We start from the raw sequence: 25,295 nt of genomic DNA on the forward strand, positions 1-25,295 counted from the left end.
CTTGGGTCAAGTACTTACAGCCACGCACAGTGACTGAATTGATGTTTTTCAAAGTGGCTACACCGCAGCAGTAAATTGGACTCCCGGGGGAGAGCTGTGACTACCGTATACTGTCAGCTGCAGGTCTCTGCTCTGTTGTCTTCGGGTGTGCCCTCCACTGTCTGGCTATGCTGAGAAGACCTGGAGGTTCAGATGTGGTCCTAAGGAATACCCGGGGAAGCCCTGCTGGAATTGGGGGACCACTGTTTTAGGAGCTGCCTGTCCCATATGGACTCTGTCGCTCTGCAAAAGTTAGAGCGCAGAGGTTGAGAGGTCGTTGCAGCCAGTCCTGTTTCATCCCGTAGGTGAGATCCTTGACCCCCATCTGGCAAGATCCTGTCTTCACAGTGGTGAAAGACAAGGGACCCAAACATCACATGAATAAAATCATAAACTACACTCTGCCTGCTCCCCCGGAGGGCCCTACTCGGTTGGTGGGGGGGGGGGGGATGCTCTCAGTCTAACACCCCTGAGAAACTGGCTAGGGCGTTGGATGCATCTTTATCTCTGGTGGATCTACTTGTGGCAATTCACACTTCCCGGGACGAAATGGCCCACAAAAATGACTCCGTCTCCATAGACATTCATTTGTTGAGAACTTAACTGCGCAAAGTAGCAGAGTGAGTGACAATTACAGAGCAGCAAGTGGACTCACTGCAAAAAGAGGTTGGTGTTCTCCGAGACACAGTCATCAATCTGAAGAAACTAACAACCTGGTTAGATAATCAGATGGAAGATTCTGAAGAGTGCTCTCATTGGAATAATTCTGATTTGTGGGGTTCCCTGAAAGAGTGGAGGGGGGGTCAACCAAACTTTTCCTTGAGGAATGGATTACTACGGTCCTTCTTCCTAAGAGGCCCTCAAAGTTTTTTAAGATAGATCGAGAACATAGAACCCTGACCTCCCCGGCCCAAAGCCTGGTGCACCACCTCAGGTGGTTATTGCACGCTTGCTTAATTTCTGAGACCACTACACCATCCTGCAGAGCACTCGCACATGAGGCCCATTGATGTTTGAAGGATACCCTATATCTGTTTTTCCAGACTATACCCAAAAGAGGACAGAATCAACGAAAAACCTTTCTCTCAGACAAACAACGAGGACCTCAGCATGGATGTTCCCTTCATGCTACAAATACAGCATGAAGGGAAGGCCCTCTTCTTCTTTACTCCTGGGAAGGCTAGCAATTGGTTGGACTTGCGGCTCGGTCGAGATACAGATTGGCAGGACACATCTTCACAAGATACACAGCGCCAGTTGACATGTTTTCATAAATGACAGGGCTGCTGGAGGATTCTGGAGAACATTGCCAGAGCGAAGACAATAGTAGTGTGACCAGATGGTACTTTGGGGGTCATGGGGTGGTCCCGGACTCAGGAGAGGATTCCTAGGATCGGCAGACCGATCTTGGCTCGCCTGAGGAGAACTTAATCCATACCTGGACGTTGAGCGGTGCCTGACTGTACAGCTGGGGAGGAAGTTGAGCTCCTGAACCTCTATCCCTTTGGCTTTTGGACTGCACTCCACCCTGGCTGCCGAGGGCTCGGATGGAATCCCTGACATCATGGATTGGGAGGATGGGCAGAAGGAGGATAAACTATTTATTATAATATGAGGCAGTTGGCTCCAAAGTGATCCCATGATGTGATGATTGTGGTCTTTATAGTTTCATTTTTTCCTCTAATGACAGAGGGACTGCCCATGCCCCAGAGACTAGAAGTTAAAAGGGGGGTGGGGGGGAACTTGAATGCCTCAGCCTCGCACCCCCTCTGCTGATTTGCCCTCTAGCGAAGCAGAATCATCCCTTTTTTCTTTGGTGGGGGAGGTGGATGGAAGGGTAATTTCTTCCCACTGTTTTATTTTTCATTGAACTGCAAAGTTATGGGGTGGCATTTGCTGACTCTACTTTGGTCTTTGCCTGGGCAGATTTGGTTGACTGCACTGCCCATGGGGAGGGGAGAGTTGGAAAGAGGTTTCAGTTCCCAAGTTTGGGTAGGTTTTGGGTAGTTAGTATTGCTCTTGTGCATACGGGTCTTTCTGATTGGTCAGCTGATGTCTGTTTGTAGTCTGTGTGTCCATGAATGGGACCAAATGTGGGACGGGGGTGTGTGTGGTATTCCTGAAACATGGCAGCTATCATAACTAAACGAATTTCCTGGAACATTAGCGGGATGGCACAACTTGAGAAACACCTACATGTGTATGCCTATTTGAAACAACACAGAGGGGGTCATTACAACCCTGGCGGACGGTGTTAAAGCGGCGGTAAGACCGCCAACAGGCCGGCGGAATTTTTTTGGGAATTACGACCGTGGCGGAAACCGCCAACAAAGACAGCCACTTTAACACTCCGACCGCCACGGCGGTACAAACAAACAGCTCGGCGGTCACCGCCAACAGACAGGCGGAGGACAATGTACCGCCCACACGATTATGACAGGCTAATCCGCCACCCTTTCCGGGGCGGATACACCGCGGATAAAAACACGGCGGAAACAGGAATTTCGAAGGGAAAACGCTCACCTCTACGCACTCCATGAGGAAGGAGGACACCATGGACCCGGAACTCCAAATTCTCCCTGCGATAGTCTTCCTGCTCCTGTACCAGGAGCACCAACGCCGTCGGCGAAGACCACGTGAGTACTGCACCTACGACACAGGGGAGGGGGGAGGGAAAAAACAGGGACAAACACACGCAGCACGCAACACCCCCACCCCCACCCTCACCCACTACAACACACACACTAATGCATATCTATACATTATAGTTACACCCCCCAACCCCCCCCAGAAGAATGCAAAGACAAAAGGAAATGAGTGTAACCATTGTAATATATCAAAATTCAGTAAGCAAAAATATACATATATACACTATTAACAAAATATACACCAAGATTAGTAGTCCAGGTATTGCACCATTCATAGTCCGTAGACCACTGGGCCCAAAATGCATGGGCGAGGCCCACACACAATACCAGATCAAAACAGAGAACACTGCAGGGGCATCAGATAGAACTACAACAGGCACCTCAGAGGGAAGGGAAGGGGGGCACCTCAGCCGGATGAGTGCACGACGCCAGATCCACGAGGGGCCTCCATGCCCATTGATGTATCCTGGGGAGTGGAAAGCCACAGTCTCTCAAGTCTCTACAGTGGGTGGGTTGCCCACTGCTGCATCCTGGGGAGTGCAAAGCCACAGTCTCTCAAGTCTCTACAGTGGGTGGGTTGCCCACTGCTGCATCCTGGGGAGTGCAAAGCCACAGTCTCTCAAGTCTCACAAGTGGGTGGTTTGCCCACTGCTGCATCCTGGGGAGTGCAAAGCCACAGTCTCTCAAGTCTCACAAGTGGGTGGTTTGCCCACTGCTGCATCCTGGGGAGTGCAAAGCCACAGTCTCTCAAATCTGTTCAGTGGGTGGCTTGCCCACTGCTTTACCCTGGGGAGTGTAAAGCCACAGTCTCTCAAGTCGATAACATTCTCCACTGGTTTCGGGAGGGGGCTTTGTGCCTAGAGTGCTTCATCCTGCCAAGGACTGAGGTAGTGGATGCATGTCTCCACTGGTTCTGGAGAGGGACTGGTGCCCAGAGTGCTTCATCCTGCCAAGGACTGAGGTAGTGGATGTCTTCCTCCACTGGTTCTGGAGGGGGACTGGTGCCCAGAGTGCTTCATCCTGCCAAGGACAGACGGAGTGGATGCATGTCTCCACTGGTTCTGGAGGGGGACTGGTGCCCAGAGTGCTTCATCCTGCCAAGGACTGAGGTAGTGGATGCATGTCTCCACTGGTTCTGGAGGGGGACTGGTGCCCAGAGTGCTTCATCCTGCCAAGGACTGAGGTAGTCGATGTCTTTCTCCACTGGTTCTGGAGGGGTACTGGTGCCCAGAGTACATCACTCACCCCGTGACGGTCCCTGTTGCGTCAGTGCCCCTGCCGCTCATGGGCTAGCGGTGCTTGAGTTGGCGGTGCTTGCCCTGTTGAGCGGTGCTTGAGTTGGCGGTCGTAGCCCTGTTCAGTGGTGCTTGAGTTGGCGGTGCTTGCCCTGTTCAGCGGTGCTTGCCCTGTTCAGCGGTGCTTGAGTTGGCGGACCTTGCCCTGTTCAGCGGTGCTTGCCCTGTTCAGTGGTGCTTGAGTTGGCGGTGCTTGCCCTGTTCAGCGGTGCTTGCCCTGTTCAGCGGTGCTTGAGTTGGCGGTCCTTGCCCTGTTCAGCGGTGCTTGAGTTGGTGGTGCTTGCCCTGTTTAGCGGTGCTTGCCCTGTTCAGCAGTGCATGAGTTGGCGGTGCTTGCCCTGTTCAGCGGTGCTTGAGTTGGCGGTCCTTGCCCTGTTCAGCGGTGCTTGAATTGGCGGTGCTTGCCCTGTTCAGCGGCGCTTGCCCAGTTCAGCGGTGCTTGCCCAGTTCAGCGGTGCTTGAGTTGGCGGTCCTTGCCCTGTTCGGCGGTCCTTGCCCTGTTCATCGGTGCTTGAGTTGGCGGTCCTTCATTGCCCAGTTGGGCTGGGGCTGGCGGTCCTTCATTGGTCAGCTGGGCTGTGGCTGGGGGGGCCCTCCTGGTCAGCTGGGCTGTGGCTGGCGGGGCCCTCCTGGTCAGCCGGGCTGTGGCTGGCGGGGCCCTCCTGGGCAGCTGGGCTATGGCTGTCGGGGCCCTCCTGGGAAGCTGGGCTGTGGCTGGCGGGGCCCTGCTGGGCAGCTGGGCTGTGGCTGGCGGGCCCTCCTGGGCAGTGACGATGGGGCTGGCGGTGGCCTCCTGGGCAGCGACGATGGGGCTGGCGGGGCCTTCCTGGGCAGCGGGGATGATGGCGGTCTTCTCCGCCATGCTGCTCCTCCCAGACTTGCCTGGTTTCTTGTGGCCCTTCCCCACCTTGGGAGGAGTCACAGCTGAGTCCACACTCCCACCGGGACCCCTGGGAGCGGCATGGGTGGCTGGAGTCTTCCCCCTCTCCGGCCGGGCACTGGCCAACTTCTGGTGCTTCACAGGGGGGGGGGGGGGACTGGCTGTGCTGTGGCTCCGTGACACACTGGCTGTCCTGGTGGCCGGTGCACTCCACATACCTATGACAACAGGCACCACTGGTCCCGGAGATGTTGTGGCTGAGGTGCTAGTTCGGGACCTATGAGTTGGACGGGGGGGTGGGAAATAGGTTAAGGGTGGACAGGAAAAGTTGTTTGGACACACTGGGACGGGTAGCTGGAGGGGGTTTGGGAGTGGAGGAAGAGGTGGTGGTTGTAGGAGGTGTACGTTTTGTGGCTTTGGGTGCAGGTGCATGCGCTGGAGGCTGTGGTGAGGTGGATGTATGTTGGGTGGGTGTGTGCCTGCATTTGTGTATCTTCGGAGGGGGCGTCACAGACACACTGGGAGAGGACACAGTGAATGGTAGTGGGGGTGGTGAATGCACATGAGCAGGGTGTGGTAGTGGGTGTGCTGGTGCGGCACGTAGTGGCTGTAGAGGTAGTGCATGCAGGTGTGAGTGTAGACGAGACTGAGAGAGAGAAGGGAGACGACGAGGAGGGGGACACAGTGGAGGCAGTGGATGTTGGTGTGTCTGTATGTGTGTGATGCTTGCGTGAGTGCCTGTGGGATGTGTGGTGCTTATGTTTGCCTGAGCTTCCCTTGTGTGGTGAGGTGTGTGCAGGCTGGTTTGGTGGTGTGCTTGGGATAGGCAGAGGTACAGGGGATTGGGTCTGGGTGGAGGAAGTTGGAGGGGGGAGGCTAGACACAGGGACAATGGCTGCCATCAGTGCTGAGGCCACAGTTTGAAAGGCTCGGTGAAGGGGCGCCTGACCAGAATGAATGCCCTCCAGGAATGCATTGGTTTGTTGCAACTGCCTTTCTACACCCTGGATGGCATTCAAAATGGTAGACTGCCCAACAGTGAGTGACCTGAGGAGGTCAATGGCCTCCTCACTGAGGGCAGCAGGGGTGACTGGGGCAGGGCCTGAGGTGCCTGGGGCGAAGGTGATGCCCACCCTCCTGGGTGAGCGGGCACGGTGCGAAGGCTGAGGGGCTGCTGGGAGGGTGGTGCTGGTAGGGGGGGTGGCGGCTGTACCTGTATAAGTGGGGGGCACAGATGTTGCCGCCACCACAAGGGAGCTCCCATCGGAGGACGAGTCCGCGTCGCTTGTTTCAGCTCCTGTCCCCGCCGTGGTGCTCCCCTCGCCCTCCGTCCCACTGGTGTATTCTGAGTCCGTAGTGTGGCCCTCCATGGCCATGTGGGATGCAGTTCCCTTGTGCTCCGGTGCCACTGCTCCTCCGCCTGATGATGCTAATGCACACAAGAACACGGAGAAACCACAGAAAAGGGGGGGGGTGAACAGAAGAAAGACATGTTGAGTGCATGGATTACCGCTACCGTTGGCGGACAAGACAGACACAGAAGCCCCCTGCACTACATTGCGCTGTTGGGCTCTACAGTGCAATTCCTGGGAAATGGCCTACAAGGCTATGGACGACATCTGCACACATAGATGACACAGGTGCATGAATAGCTGTACTTGGCACTCTACAGAGGTGGGGTGGGGGGCCACAGGGCCATGCCTTACGGAGGGGCCCAGCCTACGGAACTCGCCCTGGCCTAGGGAAACCCACAGCCCTCCTCCCCCACCCAGACACCTCCACTGCGCGCAAAGTCAGCTGAATGAGAGTGTACTCACCCCCTTGTGTCTGCTGTGATGCCCTCAAGCGCCCATCCAACTCCGGGTAGGCCACCGCCAGGATCCTGAACATCAGGGGGGTCATGATTCGACGGGCACCCCTCCCACGTTGGGAGGCCACCCCCAGCTGAGCCTCCGCCGCCTTCTTGCTCCAGCGGCGAATGTCCTCCCATCTCTTCCGGCAGTGGGTGCTCCGTCTGTGGTGGACCCCCAGGGTCCGGACGTCCTTGGCGATGGCACGCCAAATATCCTTTTTCTGGTGGGTGCTGACCTACATGAAATGTACAGGGTAAGAAGAGAAGTCATTACCAACTGCGCCGTCAAAGTGAGTGGCCTCCTTCCCTACCATTGCAATGTGGCACATGCACCCACCGTCTTTCATGCACGCAGAACTCTGCCCCCTTCCTTCTTACAGCCAGCCCTCTCCACACAGGCATAGCCCATACAACATGCTCCCTGTGTACCTACCTGTTGGTCTGGTGGACCGTAGAGTAGCGAGTACTGGGGGAGGACCCCATTGACGAGCTTCTCCAACTCCTCCGATGTGAAGGCAGGGGCCCTTTCCCCAGACGCACGAGCCATTGTCTCTTCCAGACCGAGGTCACAGCAGCACTTGCAGTGTAGGTCCTCTCCTGTCGAAGATCAGGTATCGAGTGATTCAACAGATAGAAAATGGCAGTCACGTCCGCGTCGGTCACGTCTGCGGCGGTGCGTACCATCACCGCCGGCGTACATCGTCATTGGCTCCTGGGACCCATAGGGTCCAATGTTAACCAATGCAGCATTGCGCCGCGGTCTTCGACCACCTACAGCAACAGTGTACAACGCCAGCGCAGTTACCTCACATCCCTTTGTCACACTTTACAGGCACCATTTCAGGGGCCCACATGGCCTAATTACCAACTGCGTCACACATACCTAGGCCTAGACTCAACACACATACAGGCCACATTTTGTGTATGAATGGTGTTCTGTGTAGACTGTGGGTACATACCTCTGAGTTGTTTGACTCTGTGCTCGCTGTTGTCCTTCATAGGCACCGTCCGCTGGGACATGTGAGGAGATGGCGGAATCCTACGGTATACCGACCGCAGGTGGACCTGTCGACAATGGAGGAAATACATTTTATTATCACCTACAGGTTTGACCGTGCCACAATCCAGGAACTGTGTACCCAGTTGGAGCCAGACCTGATGTCACCAATCCGCCATCCCACAGGAATCCCCCCTCAAGTGCAGGTGCTATCAGTGCTCCATTTCCTTGCTAGTGGGTCTTTTCAAATAACTGTGGCCATGGCATCAGGGATGTCCCAGCCTATGTTTTCCAACGTATTGTCCAGAGTGTTGTCTGCCCTGCTGAAACACATGCGGAGCTACATCGTTTTCCCTCAGGTGGAGGATTTGCCTACAGTGAAAGGTGACTTCTATGCCCTTGGACATATCCCCAACATCATAGGTGCCATTGATGGGACCGATGTGGCTTTGGTCCCCCCCCCACAGGAGTGAACAGGTGTAAGAACCGGAAGAGTTATCATTCCATGAATGTACAGATGGTATGTTTGGCAGACCAGTACATCTCCCATGTGAATGCCATGTTCCCTGGCTCAGTGCATGACGCCTACATCCTGTGGAATAGCAGCATCCCTTATGTGATGGGTCAACTCCAGAGGCACCGTGTGTGGCTATTAGGTGACTCTGGTTACCCCAACCTGTCATGGCTACTGACCCCAGTGAGGAATCCCAGGACAAGGGCAGAGGAACGCTACAATGAGGCCCATGGGCGAACTAGGAGGGTGATCGAGCGGACCTTCGGCCTCCTGAAGGCCAGGGTCAGGTGTCTGCATATGACAGGTGGATCCCTATTCTACTCACCAAAGAAGGTGTGCCAGATCATCGTGGCCTGCTGTATGCTTCACAACTTGGCTTTGTGACGACAGGTGCCTTTTCTGCAGGAGGATGGTCCATATGGCGGTGTTGTGGCAGCTGTGGAGCCTGTGGACAGTGATGAGGAGGAAGCAGAGGAAGAAGACATGCAGAACAGGGACTCAGTCATCCAGCAATATTTCCAGTGAAACACAGATGAGAATACATTCCTGCCTACTACAAGTACTTTTACACTTCTACCTCTATCCTGTCTGTCGATTTCACCCAGTGCATGGTCACTGAGTTGTCACTTTCCCTTACGGTTTCACAGGTGTGGGTCCCAACGTGTGTCATCTGCTTAGATTCCTCATGGACTACAGCTGTGTGACATAGGTATGTTGACATTACTATTTCATGAACATTTGGTCACTGTAATTGCAAATACACTATTTCGAAATCACAGACAGACTCCAGATCTTTTGGTGCTTTAGGTGTGTTTATTTAAATAAAAAAAATTGGAGGGGGAAGTTAAATGGTGAGGGGTGATGGCGGAGGAGTGTCCATGGCAGAGTCCAGTCTATTAGTCTCACAGGTGCATTGCCCATATGGGCATAGGAAGTGGAGCTGGGGCAGTTTCAATATGGACAGGGTGACAGTGGGATGACAATCAGGGTGGTCTCATTTCTTGGCGGGGGTCTTGGCATCGTGCTCTGTCTTGTTCCTGGATCTCAGGGACCGTTTGCGGGGTGGTTCTCTGTCTGCAGGGGGTGGGGTGCTGGTGTGGTGGTCCTGTGGCGGTGCCTCCTGTCCACTAGCGCCGGCGGTGGTGGTGGGCAGTTCATCGTCCATGCTAGTGTAAGGGGCCCCTTGTAGTGCCACAGTGTCCCTCCTGGTGTTGAGTACTTCCTTCAGCACCCCTACGATGGTGCCCAGGGCAGAGCTGATGGTTCTGAGTTCCTCCTTGAACCCCAAATACTGTTCCTCCTGCATGCGCTGGGTCTCCTGAAACTTGGCTAGTACCGCTGCCATAGTCTCCTGGGAGTGGTGGTAGGCTCCCATGATGGAGGAGAGGGCCTTGTGGAGAGTGGGTTCCCTTGGCCTGTCTGCCCCCTGTCGCACAGCAGCCCTCCCAGTTCCCCTGTGTTCCTGGGCCTCCGTCCCCAGGTCCCTGTTGTTGTTGGGGTGGTGGGTTATCCTGGGTTCCCTGTAGTGGTGGACACACAGCTGATTGATGTGTCCTGGGGACGGAGGGATGGGCCCGCTGGGTGGGTGCTGTGCTGGTGTTTCCAGAGGGGGGAAGGTCTGTGGTGGCCTGTGCCTGTGTGAGAGGAACCGACTGTCCCGAGGCCCCGATGGTCGGGCTGGTCATCTAGATCCAGGTGGACAGAGGTGCTGTCATCACTGTGGGCCTCTTCTGTGGGTGGAATGGACATGTCTGGACCCTCCTGTCTGGTGACGTTGGGTAGTGGTCCTGCAGGGGTGGAAAGGCATGATTATTGCATCTGTGTGTGTCATGGTGTGCAATGGGTGGGTGACCGTGTACCCCAGTGCTGGCATTCCTGTGTGGGAACTTGTGTGATGATGGTTTAGGGGGGTGTATTGGTATGTGCAGTGGGCATGCTTTAGTGATGGGTGTCCATGCATTGTTGTTGCATGCAGGGCTTGGTGTTGGGATGTGTGGTTTGTGATATTGGTACATTTGTGAGGAGTTGGAGTGATAGGGGTGGGGGCGAGGGTGGGGGTATGTGATAGCATGCAGGTAGGGTGGGGGCTGTAATAGTTAAGATTTGACTTACCAGAGTCCATTCCTCCACCGACTCCTGTGAGGCCCTCAGGATGCAGAATCGCCAAGACCTGCTCCTCCCATGTTGTTAGTGGTGGGGGAGGAGGTGGAGGTCCGCCGCCAGTCCGCTGAACCGCCTGGTGGTGTCTTGAGACCACGGAATGCACCTTACCCCGTAGGTCGTTCCACCTCTTCCTGATGTCCTCCCGATTTCTTGGGTGTTGTCCCACTGCGTTGACCCTGTCGACTATTCTTCGCCATAGCTCCATCTTCCTTGCAATTGAGGTGTGCTGCACCTGGGATCCAAATAGCTGTGGCTCTACCCGGACGATTTCCTCCACCATGACCCTGAGCTCCTCCTCCGAGAACCTGGGCTGTCTTTGCCGTGCCATGGGGTGGTGTAGGTGATGTGTGGGGTGGTGTGTGTGGTGATAAGTGTGGTGATATGTAGTGGTGTGTGGTGTTTTGTGCGTGGAAGTTGTGTGGGTGATGGTGTGGTGTGCCTGTGGATGCTAGTTTGTTGATGGTGGTGTCTCTCTCTGGCCTTCTCTCTGTAATTGTGGTTGTAGGGGTTTGTGGGTGTTGTGGGTGTGTGTTTTATATTGTATTGGGTGTGTGGGTGTGGTGTGTGTATGTGTATCAGGTGTGTGTATTTCGAATTGTCCAATGTGGTGGTGTTTTGGAGATGTGTGTGTATTTTGAGCGCGGCGGTGTGTACCGCCAATGGAATACCGCGGTTGAAAGACCAGCGCGTGGATTCGTGTGTCGTGATAGTGTGGGCGTATTTCTGTTGGCGTGACGGTGGAGGTTTTGTTTTCGCCAGTTTATCACTGACCTTTGGTGTGGCGGACTTGTGTGGGTGTCTGAATTTTGTCGGATTCCGAGATGTGGGTCATAATAGCTGTGGCGGAATTCCGCGGCCGCGGCGGTGTGTTGGCGGTCTTCTGCACGGCGGTAAGCGGCTTTTACCGCCAATGTTGTAATGACCACCAGAGTGTTGATTGCATTCTTACAGGAGACTTATAAGTGGGGGGACTGTATTCCTTGCTTGCTAAAACAGTGGAGAGGGCAAATCTATGCTACATCGTACTCTGGTTATGCCCTGGGGCGGTGGGGGAAGGGCTCATTATTTTGGTGGCTCCAGGTGTCCATTTTTGGCCAAACAAATTCTGTTGTAGATCCTGAGGGGCGCTATGTCATCTTGCAAGGAACCCTGGATAACCGGGAGGTATGCCTCATTAATGTCTATTCCCCAGATATCAAGTGCCCAGATTTCTTGCCATGGCTACAGTGTTAGTGGGCAATTGCAGTTGTGTCCTAGATGGCACATTGGATCGTGAGCCTCCCAGGGATCACACAAAACCACACCTGACCACTGCACTCCGAGATATGCTGCAGCGTGTGCGCATGCAGGATGTCTGGAAAGAGAGGCATCCAATGATGAGGCTGTTCTCATGTTATACCCCTGCTGCAACTACTCATAGTAGATTCGATTATTATTTCACCTCTGCTGAGATGGCACCCTAGGTGGTAGAAATCGCACACTTAGCCCAATATCTTATGTATCCGGTCCTACTGAGCTTTAGACGGGGACAAGGCGGGTCACCCAGAGATCCCCGTGGCATGTCCGTGCAGAGGCACTGAGGGACCCTCCATACTCCACAAGTGTAAGTGAGATATTACAGCAATACTTTGCCAAAAATTGTTGCTCAAAGTGTGATAGAGCCCTACATTGGGAGGCAATGAAGGTTGTCCTGCGGGGTGGTTTGCATTAAGACGTCCTATGAAATCCGCCAACAGCTGGAGTGTGACATACACAAATTCAAAAAACAACTGCCAGAGCTCTAGGCACAGCAGCCTTCTCACCCACAAATTATGCCTGCTTGGTGGGTGACCAAGGTGGAATTCCTGGATGATTGAACCAGGCTCGAAAAACAAACCTACATTGCTTATTGCCAGAGATTGTACATGGAGGGTGACAAAACGGAGGCACTGCTGGCCCGCTTGGTTCAGCAGGAGGCCTCCAGGAATCCCATAACAACTCTATATAATAATTTAGGAACTCTGATTTACATGCAGTGAGCTATTAATGGAATATCCTACACCCATCTGCGCCAGATATATAGTGAGCTTTCGCACCCACTTCCTGATCGACTACAAGAATTTCTTGCAGATGTACTGCTCCCGGGTATTGACCCGGAGACTCAGGAAGTCTTGGACAGCTCACTCTCCAGAGAAGAGATCCTGGCAGCAATTACACACCTCAAACCTGCACAACCCCCGGGTAGCGATGGTTTGCCTGCAGAGTTTTATCCTAAATATGCTGATATTCTAGCTGACCGGCAACTGGAGGTGCATGAAGAGGCCCTAAGCATTGGTCACCTCCCAGCTACAAGGTGTTGATTGTAATTGTAATAAAACCTTATAGGGACCCACGGGCCACCTCGGCGTACAGGCCAATATCTCTTCTTAACATAGACGTGAAACTTCTTAGCAGTGTACTTGCCACATGCCTACTTCCTCGACTACCATCCCTAATTCATATGGACCAGTCAGGCCTCATCCAGCAGTGCAATATCCTCCACAATTTATGTCAGCTGGCCTATGTATAGCATGCCCCAAGGCTCCAGCATGATGCTTATGCTCCAGCACTGTTGGACATCGAGCAAGCATTTAATTCCATGAACTGGACCTATTTGTGGCTTGTGCTGCACAAAATGGGTCTGGGCCCTAGATTAGTACAATGGGTTTGCCTCCTTTATGTGGACCCCTCTGCCAGTGTGCCTTCTTGTGGAGTAGTCTCTGAACCCTTTTGGCTGATTAGGGGTACTAAGCGAGGGTGCCCTCTTTCGTCCATCCTGATTGCCCTCACCTCTGAACCCTTAGTGGCTACCCTGAGGAGGGCGATGTGGCCATGGGGGGTAATGCTGGGGATGTCAACCATGTAGTCTCCCTCTAAATGTAAGCATGTTAAGCAGTTCACTAGTTTGACCAGGAGGATAATTTGGTAAAGCAGCTCCTGCGGGGCACCCATGAGGCGCAATCCTTACCGGTCCTGCTCATGAGTGGCCAGTGGATTTTCCCCTATATTATTCATCTGGTGCCCATTGTTTGGGAGGGAGTGGTTCGTAGAGTAGTTTGGTGCGCACCTTATGTCCAGGACATGCCTTTATGGGTTGTGCAGCCCTTTCTGCAAATCGCTGACTCTATTTCAGTGCAACAGTGGAAAGATAGAGGCTGTGATATCATGGGTGACCTCAACCCTGGTGGGCAGTTTATTTCAAGAGATTCATTGGGTGTGGAACAATACCTCCAATATGCCAAAATATCAACCATGGTGCGCACACTGTGAACCTTTCCTGAGGAGCCTCCCTGCTCTGGGACACAGGTGATGCTGCTGGAAATGGCTCATGGCCATAGACTGACCTCCTTGATCTATGAGGTGATGTGAGAGGAGTTGCTAAAAATGCAACACCCTGCATGCAGGAGCAATCTTTTCATCTCTTTTCCTGTCCGCACGTCTGTGGGCAGGGAAAGAGATGAAAACTCCACTCCCAGAAAGCGGAAGCAGTTTTAATACAACAGCTTACTGGGAGCAGAGTTACGTTGGCTTTTGCTTGTCAGGAGCTGTCACAGCTCCTGCCAAGCAGAAGCAAACAGCTATCTCGAGGGTGTGGGCACCTCTGGAGATAACATCAGCCGGCCGTGGGGAGTGGTGGTTCCCAGGACCATTAATGGCTCCAGAAGGGGGGCGGCACCACCCCTCCTTTGTTGTGCATGAGCCAGCCCCAGGGAGGTGGTGGTCCATGGGGCTGTATATGGGCCGGGGGGGGGGTCGCGTGGCCCCCTCCATGTTTTAATTTTAGAATTTTGCCCATTAGAGGTGGTGGTTACTGGATCTTCTCAAAGCCCTAGGAGGGGGATCTGTGTGGCCCCTCTCCTTTCTAAATAAAAAAAAAAGCCCTGGGGAGGTGGTGGTCCGTGGGGCTTAAGAAAGCCCTTAGAGAGGGGGCACCGTGCACCCCTCATTTTGTTACACATTTAATATATGCCCCCCAAGACGTGGCCCACCCAGGTGCTTAATTAAAAACAAGAGCGGGAGACTGCGCTTTTAAAAAAAATTCACAGCGGGAGATGCGAATTTTGCCATGAGTTAAAAAATGATTTTATTCCCTGGCAGGGCACCATTTGTCCTGGCCATCCCTAACTCTTGAGCTATACATTCACCTGGTATATTTTAAACCTGGAGATAACCCCCTCTGTCTTGTGTTCCAATACTTCCAGGTTAGCCGCTGCCCATCATCCACCAGCTGCTCCCATCTGATAATACCACTCTGCTTCAAGGGCTTCACAGGACTATCAAGCAAACACTCCAGAAATCCTGGGGAGTACCGTATGAGGGACATCCTGCTATAGTAGGCAACATCCAGAAACGATCTAACCTCATACCAAGTTCTTGCTGAAGCCTGTAAACATTTCAGTCTAAACCTTTTTTTTAATTTTTATTTGGTGCTCCAAATTTCTAGGAGAATCCTTCCTCGGGCTGGCCCAAAAGCATTGCTGTAAACATTACCCCTAACAGGTTCTCATCCGGGTGTAGTAAGACCATTCTATTATTTTTTAGCTGAAAAGCCCAGCAATAAAGTTGTAAGTCTGGGAATCTTAGCCCTCCTACCCCTTTGTTCCTCCTCAATTTCTTCAAGGCGAGGTGTATTCCCTTGCTAGCCCAAATAAATGATGTTATTTTCCCTTGCAATTTCAGAAGAGCCTTTTTATCAAAGGTCAACAGAATGTTATTAAACAGGAAAGTAATTTTGGTAAAATAGACATCTTCACTAGAGTAATCCGCCCGTATATGGAAAGTTGGAGGTTCTCCCAACCCTTTAACAAATCTCTTATCTCGCAACCCATCTTTTCGAGATTTACTGCTGCAATTTTCCCTATATGTTGAGTTATTTTTATCCCCAAATATGTCTTCTCAGCAACACATTTCCTCTCCCTACAACTCTGATTCCAGGTCATCATTTCTGTTTTTAATTCATTTATCTCATAACCACGAACCTCACAAAATTCCTTGCTTCACTCATAAGATGTGGCAAAGCAGAGTTTACATCCAAGGTCTAAACCATTAAATCATCGGCATATAAAGCAATTTTCCTGGAATATGCACCAACTTCAAAGGGTTTTATCTCTTCATTTGATCTCATTTTTTGGTGAAAGGTTCCATGTAAAGTTAAAAAAAATAATGGGGTAGAGGGGACAGCCTTGCCTTGTCCACCTTTCTATTCTCACTGGCGATGGTAAACTGTCATTCACCAAGATCCGTGCAATTGGAGCACTACAGATCTTCAGCAATGTATCTGTCAAGGTTTTACCTATTCCAAAATGGACTAAAACTGCCATGAGATACTGCCAATTAACACGATCAAATGCCTTAGCGGCATCCACAGGCACAACGGCTAATGGGGCACCTAAAGTTGTGGCTAAATTTACCGAGCCCAAGGTGTGATTAAGTCTTTCCCTGGCAGAAAACCCTTTTGATTCTGATGTATCTGGTGCCCCGCCACTTTATTCAAATGAGCTGCTAGGATGCTGGTAAAAACCTTATAATCACAATTGAGTAACGAAATTGGGTGGTAACATTGACACCATAGGGGATTCTTACCTGACTTCAAAATTAGTGAAATTACTGCTTCATTCCACGACTCTGGAATTGGATTACAATCTATCAAAATAGAATTAAGCAACTCAACCAGACTGGTATAATCATATCTGCAAAAGTGGAATAAAGTTCACTGGAAATCCCATATGGTCCTGCGGCATTTCTCCTTTTTAACTTTCTTATTGCTGCCAAGATCTCACTACAATCTGATCTTTGGACACTTTAGGGAGATGTTTTTCACGAAGCCACAGTTCCACTTCTTCTGTTTTTTTTACTAGGTTTTCTGTATATAAATCCTGAAAAAAAAGGATTAAAGGCATTCAGTAATCATTTCTGTGTCCTCGACAATGATCTTCCTAATGCAATTCTGGCTTCTTTCCAGCCTTGATGTCCAAGCTAGTAATGTCCCACAACATTCCCCATGTACAATATTACTTGCTCTACTGGCTTCCCATTGCTGTGACACCTTCTCCTCCAACTTAACTCAGAACTTTAACTGCAGATACTCAAGTACTTCAGACATCTCCTTCCTTCCCTCCTCACTCAGTAAACTGGCTTTTAGCACCTCCGCTAATTTCGGAATCTCCTCTTCCAATTGCGAGAATTTAACTTTTTCCTGCTTTGCCCAATGTACCAATAGGTTTTTGAGAGTTCCCATTAAAAAAGCCTTATACACATCCCAACCTGCATGCATGGTTGCTGATGTAATATTTCAGCTTGCAATATCTTTGCCACTATCTCTACCTGCAGCAAAATCCTTGTATTAAGTGTCCATCTCCTATCCCCATAAGAATGCTTCCACTTACTTTTTAAAAGCATAGCTGCATGATCTGACAAATGGATAGGAAGATGCTCTATTCCCACTACTTTCTCCATGTCTTTCCTATCAATGAAAAAATAATCTAGTCTAGAATAGTGACATTTCTTTTTGCAATGGAAAGTATAATCCCTACATTTCCCTTTTATTTAATGCAAGATATCATACAGATTAAAAATGTTCACCATATGCAGCAAATCTGCCCTCATCTTTGGGGAATTAATCTGTGTCCATACTCAGAATCTGTCAAGATTATTATCCAATAGGACATTACAATCTTCACCTAAAACAATAGGGGCATTAAAGTGAACCAAATTGAAAAAAAGTTGCATCAAGGGGGCAACATCATCCATATTTGGGCCGTAGTAACTCACTAAAGTATAAAGATTTTGGTACACCTTTATTTCAGCAATTATCCAACGCCCTCCATCATCAGCTTTATGGCAGACTAACTACACCCCTGAATTTAACACAAATATCAGGGCTATTCATTTAGTACTGTGGATTGATGTGTGGCAATCATGTTCTCCACCCATCTCAGTTAAAAAAAAAAGATCCCTGTCTCAAGAGGTGAGTTTCCTGGAGCAGGATTATTTGAGAATTATACTCTTTTAAGTATTGTAAGACTAATTGTTGCCTTTTCCTTACCTGTTGCCTATTTACATTCCAGCAAATAATTGCTAGAGGCTGCATGCTACTTAACTTTCCTGTACCCTCACTTCCCATACTTTAACCGGGAATCCGATTTCCCCGCTCGGTGCTTTACCAGTATATCTTTCACCTGACCTGACTTGAGGTCATTAAACCATTTTTACATTTTTTTCCCATGCTCCCCCATCCCGAGGGAGCCATCCTAACTATACAGCTAGCTATTTCTTAATGCCTATTGGAGATCAGCCCCATGGGAGTGACAATAACATCTTCCTCCTCTTGTATTTATTTAGCTGGAGCCCCCCCTTCTACACTTCTTTTCCTATGCTATAAAATTGTCCACATCTATTTCTAAAAAAATTACACATCTTATTCCGCCACATGACCTTCAGAATTGCAGGAAACCTTAGTTGTGCAGTTGCTCCCAACTAACTCCGCCAATCTGTTTCCCAGTTCCCACTGTTTATCTGCTGTCCCTTTGGAGATATCTGACCTAATCCTGAAGTTGCCCCCCCAACGCTTGCAATGATCTTTCTTAAAGAGCTAACCCCAGATTTGTTTTCTTCATAGCATAGGATAAAAAATTCACCAGAATCTTTCATGTTTTTTTCCACCCAGGGTGTATCTTAAAGGGGTCTCTATGCACTCCGTGGGAAGGTGTTTTTCAGTAAGTTAATTACAAAATATTTAATATTCGTCCCTTCCATTCCTTCAGCCACTTCAAAATTCTGATATTGTTCCTCCTAGCATGGGTTTCCATTTTTTCAAGCTTTTCGAACAGTACCTTCTCTCTCTGCTTCAAACGCACCACCTCTTGAGTGTTTTCTTGCACCACTGTCTGGAAGTATTGCAACCCACCTTCCAGATCCAGTGTGTGCTGGGCTGAACACTCTATCTTTGCCTCTAGGCTAGAGCAGGTTACCTGTATCTCCTTTTGGTTTGCCTCAGAGATTGAGAAGCGTTCTTTGATTTCCTGGGTTAGTTGACCAAACACTTCCTGGACTGCATCCCACCCCTGCGCCTGTACCCCAAGTGGTTCAAGTCTCGCCTTGGCCATTACTCTTTTCAGTTATGATCTCTCCCTCTGCTAAGTCTAGCTCTTCGACTGTGAGACAAGAAAACTTATTTGTGTGGGTACCACAGGGTGAATTACCGGGGTACGCAAGTCCCCTGATTCCATGCTCCTAATTTCACTCATTGTTGCTTTGCTTAGTGCCTCTCCCACTTCCACCTGACTCTTCTGTCCAGGTTAGTGCTACTTCCTCTCTCCCCTTTCCCTGAATCTCTCCTTAAATCAGACCGAACTTTAAAGTAGGACTTTGATGAAGGCGTAATTTTATGAGGTTTCATAGCCAGGAAATCCTGTTTCTTTTTTAGGAGTGCAGTAGCTACCGGCTTTATTAATGATTTTCTAATCTGAGGGGCTTTCACTAAACAACCACTACCCTCAGGTTTTGTCTACCTTAGTCGTGCCTTAACTGATATTAGGGAACTGTCTTCCCCCCTCTCCAAGTCCAAATTGTCCTCACCATCTAGCCACGAGGAATTGCAGGATCTTAATTTACAATGATTGAAAATCCCCTGCTGTCTCTCAGCTTTGTCCGTGTTTTTCCTCTCCTGTTGCCTACCGACCCCGAATCTGGTATGCTGAGAAATTTGAGTGCCAGATCTAACATTTGCTTCCAACACAGACTTACCCTCAGTCCACTGACTACTGGTATCCCTTAGAGTATGGTACTGCCTTCTACTCCTGTTTACCATCCACTTCTCACTGGGGCTTACAGCAGACTCTGTCTTCCGCTTTCTGCCTTGTTTCGCCCTGCTCCAGGCCTCTTGACAGGTGCTAGCTCTGCCAGCGCTGACCGCGTTGTAGCCTCGCTGCGGCAGGACCCACTGCATGGTGCAAAACTCCCAGAATGCCCCTACTGCTGAGAACCAAAACGGCATCTCCAGCACCTCCATTCATCCAGGAGGCACCCCCAGAAGCTGGACTCCATCAAGACTCTGGGGAGAGAAACTTCCTCGGGGGACTCACATCCACGTGACGAGGTAAGCATTGATTTTCCCGCTATGTTGACACTCCCTTGGGTGCGACTTCTGACCCGCCACTAGCCAGCCACCATATTCTCGTTGACCTCCCCTGGTTGAAGTGTATTTCTCATTACTAGCTATAATTTGAAGAAAACAGCCTTTTAAAGATAGTTAACCCAAATATAAAGAATCAATATGCACACCAAATAACAAAACGAGTGCTTTCTGGACCAAAAGCTACCTTTCTGCTAAATTTGGTATAATTCCATCCAGTGGTTCGGGCTGTAGTCATGTTCAAAATCCCCATGGGAATTAAAATGGGAAACACACTTCTTTTGACCCCCCCTTTTTATTGCCCCCTGCTTGACGGTTCACCCCGAAACTTCCCATGTACAACAAGACCCTTGAGCAGACGTTATTTTGGTAAATTTCATAAACATTCATCAAACAGCACCAAACATATAGCCAAGTCCAAAAAACATATATATATATATATATAAATATATGCACTGGGAGACAAATTAACAGTACATTTTACACTTTAAATAACGCCAGGCGCAACTCTAAGAGTTATTTTGGATAATCTCACCGACAAACAACAATGAGTTTGTGTCCTTAAGAATGCATGCATGCCAATGCAGCCGTGCCGCTGAAGGATGGCTCAGTGGTAACTGGGGTCCAGTTGCTATGTTGAACAATTTTAAATTAAAGCCAGATAAAAGTATGCTACAAAGGGAATGGACTGAGAACAGCAATAATGGAAAAAAAATTTTTTAAGATGCTGATTACAACTTTATTGCACACATTCTTTTAAGCATCATTTGTGGTAAAATACTAAACTGAAAATCCAAATAGGTGGTGCACCACCACACGCAACAAACAACTGTAGACAGTGAAAAAAGTCCAGTACTCCAGTCGTCAAGAGGTGAAATCCTTCTTGTTTAATTCATTGAAAGTCCAATGCTTAGTATTATCACAGTTCCGTGTATACACATTTACATTTTGCTATATTCTTTTATGCTACAAGTTTTTTCGTTTCTGCTTTGGTTTGGTGGTGCTTTTGCGCATCCACTTTCAGATGTTGCATGACACGGGCTATTTTGACATCATATTACTTCCAATGCGTGTGAATCTATTTAAGTTTGTTTTTACACGGTGCTGGGTTCCTTCATCGTGTTGGTACGCATATTCATATAACTGCAGTTTCTTTTCACTTTCCTTTTTTACTTCTAACGTAGCTTTTTTGGCTACCCTTCTGTTTGATTACAACTTCCACACGTTTGTTTTTTATGTCTTGTTACTTTACAGCCCTGAAGAAGCCCTTTGATTGGGCGAAACGCGTTGGCTGTGTTTTTTCTTTGCATCGTTGGCTGTTTATTCATTGTACCGTTGGCTGTATACACGGAACTGTGATAATACTAGGCATTGGACTTTCAATGAATTAAACAAGAAGGATTTCACCTCTTGATGACTGGAGTACTGGACTTTTTTCACTGTCTACAGTCGTTTGTTGCGTGTGGTGGTGCACCACCTATTTGGATTTGATGTATTGGGGCTAGTTTAGCCCCTTCTTTGGCTCTCTATGCAGCAGGAGCCTTGGTGGGCTTGCACGCCTGAAGATATTAGAGCTTATTATTTTCTGTATACTTGTTTCTGTCAACCACTAGGCACTTATAGGGATTAGTGCGTTCTCTGCGAGCGTGCTGCATTTTGTTTTTTTCTTTGTACTAAACTGAAACTATGAATGAATTACAACAGGAATGAAGGAATCGTGCTGAAAGTAATTATGTCATATCAGTTTTCAGGTGTGTAAAATATAACTACCAATCCAGAATTCAGTATAAAAACCATGATTGCGGAAATGAATAGACAATATCACTTGAAAAAGGCAAGCTGATGAAACGTGGCGTGGGGTCTGTTAAGAATCTGCCTGTATTAATAAATTAAGTTAGTCTGTGAAGCTCCCAAGTGCAGTGCTTCTTTGTATTTATAATGTTTAGGGTTGTGGTCTTAACCTCTTACCTGCACCAGCAGTTAGAGTGCGTCACTGCATAAGACCAATTGGTTTGGATATAGATATATATACACATACACACACATCATATTCCACAAGGCTGAGTAGTTTGTAAGTGTCACCAGAACCATGAGATGGCAATGTAGGACCACATTACGGGGGTCATTCTGACTTTGGCGGGCGGCGGAGGCCGCCCGCCAAAGTCCCGCCGGCAGAATACCGCTGCGCGGTCAAAAGACCGCAGCGGTAATTCTGAGTTTCCCGCGGGGCTGGCGGGCGACCGCCAGAAGGCCGCCCGCCAGAAGGCCGCCCGCCAGCCCAGCGAGAAACCCCCTTCCATGAGGATGCCGGCTCCGAATGGAGCCGGCGGAGTGGAAGGGGTGCGACGGGTGCAGTTGCACCCGTTGCGATTTTCAGTGTCTGCGTGGCAGACACTGAAAATCTTGGTGGGGCCCTGTTAGGGGGCCCCTGCAGTGCCCATGCCACTGGCATGGGCACTGCAGGGGCCCCCAGGGGCCCCACGACACCCGTTACCGCCAACCAGGTTCTGGCGGTCAAAACCGCCAGAACAAGGCTGGCGGTAAGGGGGTCGGAATCCCCATGGCGGCGCTGCTTGCAGCGCCGCCATGGAGGATTCCCTTGGGCAGCGGGAAACCGGCGGTACACCGCCGGTTTCCCGTATCTGACCGCGGCTGTACCGCCGCAGTCAGAATGCCATGGGAGCACCGCCAGCCTGTTGGCGGTACATCCGCGGTCGTTGGCCCTGGCGGTCCATGACCGCCAGGGTCAGAATGACCCCCTACATGTTACCCGTTACTCATTTTTTTTTTTGAGTTAGCTATCTTGAAAAAGCTGTTTTCTTCTAATTGCAGCTAGTAATGTACACTGTTTACACTTAATTACAATATTTATATTTTATTTTCTTTAATTAATTGTTGATTAAAAATAGACGATGGTGAAGGTCAGAAGATTTATGCCATTCTGTGGATGCAGCGCTTACAGCCTAGTTATGGATTTACCACATTTTCTACATAATTTGTAGAATAGGTTTCAAAATTTGCATGTTTCACCAAAGAATTTTGTTTTGAGCTAGCTAGGCGAGTGGTACTAGTTATGTTGTGCGTGTAAGTAACCATAATTGACTAATTGAAGACCACTCTGCAAGGAATTAACATTGTCCATTAGGATTATCCTGCATTATGGATCAAATTATGCAGCAAGGTTTACTAAATTGTGTAGCGAAAAATTCAAATGATGCAGCCTATTTTCTGGCAGCATTATTTTCATCTACGAATGAAAAAGAACATTGAACATGAAATCTGCAAATTAACTGAACAATGCAGTCAGTATATAACTGTGCAGTAAGTGCTGCAGCCACAGAATTGCATAAATCCACCAACCTCACAGTTACCCTTATTTTATTCACAATTTATTCTGCAATCAATCAATCAATCAATCAATCTATTTCTAAAGCGCACTACTTACCCGTTAGGGTTTCAAGGCGCTGGGGGGGAAAGGGGTGCTGCTACTGATCAAAGAGCCAGGTCTTGATGTGTCTTCTGAAGGTGAGCAGGTCCTGGATCTGTCTTAGGTCAGACGGGAGGGTGTTCCAGGTTTTTTGGCGGCGAGGTAAGAGAAAGATCTACCGCCAGAGGATCTGCGCCAGATGCGGGGGATGGAGGCGAGGGTGAGGTTGGCGGAGCGGAGTTGTCGTATGGGGGTGTAGAAGCTGAGTCTGCTGTTCAGGTAGGTTGGTCCGGTGTTGTGAAGTGCTTTGTGTGCGTGGGTGAGGAGCTTGAAGGTGATCCTCTTGTTGACGGGGAGCCAGTGAAGGTCCCTTAGGTGGGGGGTGATGTGGCTGTGGCTGTGGGGAGGGATGTTGAGGATGAGTCGGGCGGAGGCGTTTTGGATGCGTTGGAGGTGTTGCAGGTGTTTATACGGGATGCCTGCTTAGAGTACGTTGCTGTAGTCGAGCCTGCTGCTGAAGAGGGCCTGATTTACTGTTTTTCTTATTTCTTGCAGATGTACTGCTCCCGGGTATTAACCCGGAGACTCAGGAAGTCTTGGACAGCTCACTCTCCAGAGAAGAGATCCTGGCAGCAATTACACACCTCAAACCTGCACAACCCCCGGGTAGCGATGGTTTGCCTGCAGAGTTTTATCCTAAATATGCTGATATTCTAGCTGACCGGCAACTGGAGGTGCATGAAGAGGCCCTAAGCATTGGTCACCTCCCAGCTACAAGGTGTTGATTGTAATTGTAATAAAACCTTATAGGGACCCACGGGCCACCTCGGCGTACAGGCCAATATCTCTTCTTAACATAGACGTGAAACTTCTTAGCAGTGTACTTGCCACATGCCTACTTCCTCGACTACCATCCCTAATTCATATGGACCAGTCAGGCCTCATCCAGCAGTGCAATATCCTCCACAATTTATGTCAGCTGGCCTATGTATAGCATGCCCCAAGGCTCCAGCATGATGCTTATGCTCCAGCACTGTTGGACATCGAGCAAGCATTTAATTCCATGAACTGGACCTATTTGTGGCTTGTGCTGCACAAAATGGGTCTGGGCCCTAGATTAGTCCAATGGGTTTGCCTCCTTTATGTGGACCCCTCTGCCAGTGTGCCTTCTTGTGGAGTAGTCTCTGAACCCTTTTGGCTGATTAGGGGTACTAAGCGAGGGTGCCCTCTTTCGTCCATCCTGATTGCCCTCACCTCTGAACCCTTAGTGGCTACCCTGAGGAGGGCGATGGGGCCATGGGGGGTAATGCTGGGGATGTCAACCATGTAGTCTCCCTCTAAATGTAAGCATGTTAAGCAGTTCACTAGTTTGACCAGGAGGATAATTTGGTAAAGCAGCTCCTGCGGGGCACCCATGAGGCGCAAGCCTTACCGGTCCTGCTCATGAGTGGCCAGTGGATTTTCCCCTATATTATTCATCTGGTGCCCATTGTTTGGGAGGGAGTGGTTCGTAGAGTAGTTTGGTGCGCACCTTATGTCCAGGACATGCCTTTATGGGTTGTGCAGCCCTTTCTGCAAATCGCTGACTCTATTTCAGTGCAACAGTGGAAAGATAGAGGCTGTGATATCATGGGTGACCTCAACCCTGGTGGGCAGTTTATTTCAAGAGATAAGGCCATAGCATCCTTTTCATTGGGTGTGGAACAATACCTCCAATATGCCAAAATATCAACCATGGTGCGCACACTGTGAACCTTTCCTGAGGAGCCTCCCTGCTCTGGGACACAGGTGATGCTGCTGGAAATGGCTCATGGCCATAGACTGACCTCATTGATCTATGAGGTGATGTGAGAGGAGTTGCTAAAAATGCAACACCCTGCATGCAGGAGCAATCTTTTCATCTCTTTTCCTGTCCGCACGTCTGTGGGCAGGGAAAGAGATGAAAACTCCACTCCCAGAAAGCGGAAGCAGTTTTAATACAACAGCTTACTGGGAGCAGAGTTACGTTGGCTTTTGCTTGTCAGGAGCTGTCACAGCTCCTGCCAAGCAGAAGCAAACAGCTATCTCGAGGGTGTGGGCACCTCTGGAGATAACATCAGCCGGCCGTGGGGAGTGGTGGTTCCCAGGACCATTAATGGCTCCAGAAGGGGGGCGGCACCACCCCTCCTTTGTTGTGCATGAGCCAGCCCCAGGGAGGTGGTGGTCCATGGGGCTGTATATGGGCCGGGGGGGGGGGGGTCGCGTGGCCCCCTCCATGTTTTAATTTTAGAATTTTGCCCATTAGAGGTGGTGGTTACTGGATCTTCTCAAAGCCCTAGGAGGGGGATCT

Source organism: Pleurodeles waltl, chromosome 7 (assembly GCF_031143425.1).
Source record: "Pleurodeles waltl isolate 20211129_DDA chromosome 7, aPleWal1.hap1.20221129, whole genome shotgun sequence".
Classification (NCBI taxonomy): domain Eukaryota; kingdom Metazoa; phylum Chordata; class Amphibia; order Caudata; family Salamandridae; genus Pleurodeles; species Pleurodeles waltl.